Consider the following 799-nt stretch of genomic DNA (forward strand, 5'->3'; position numbering starts at 1 on the left):
AAACATGAAATTTTGGAATAATCTTGAACCAAAGTGTCTGATATTCAAATTTCGCTTTCTGGGTCAAAACTACTCGAATTTCCTCGCTCACGTTGTTACGACTGAATCGACTTTTCAGTTCTCTATCCAACGATGCCAAAACGAATTCTGTGGCTCGAATGGTTGGAAACTGCAACATTTCCTTATCGATGGTTCACTTTTCTAAAAAGGCCATTTAGTTCCCTTGGAATGATGTAAAAGAAGCGTTCTTGCTCATTTTGCTTCCGAGAAACATGCAAAATGGGACGAAAAACATGAAATTTTGCATTAATCTTACGCCACCCTTGCACAAAACGACGATAATTTTTCTAATTTCATAGACAAGAGAAGACTGTATTTTTTCTAGATAACCGCCCCCCCCCTTGAATTTAAAGCTGGACCCGCCACTGATAGTGACTTTGTTCTTTGAACAGCTAATCGAAGGTTTTTCGTCAGCTTGTGGTCGTTTATTTCGTTCGCTTCGTGCAATTGAAGATTGGCCGATTTGAATCTGAAACACCAGATTAATGGTCTTACCTCGAAAATACATGGAATTAAATTCATGGATGCCGCCTCCTCCTCCGCCGCCTCCTGCTGCTGCTGCGTCTCCCTCTACTGGACCTGGAAAGTTTCCGCATTATAGCGTAATGGATTTACGAGGAAGGCAATTGTCAACGTTAAACAGCTTTCGACCCGGAGATAAATGCGATGCACAATAGTTTGGGAATAAATTAAGCTGGCTGCACAGTGCGCGGGCACTTGTGTACCTGTTATTCCACAC

The sequence above is a fragment of the Dendroctonus ponderosae genome, unplaced genomic scaffold, assembly GCF_020466585.1.
Source record: "Dendroctonus ponderosae isolate FM_Combo_2020 unplaced genomic scaffold, Dpon_F_20191213v2 Dpon_F_20191213_3, whole genome shotgun sequence".
In the NCBI taxonomy this organism is placed as follows: Eukaryota; Metazoa; Arthropoda; class Insecta; order Coleoptera; family Curculionidae; genus Dendroctonus; species Dendroctonus ponderosae.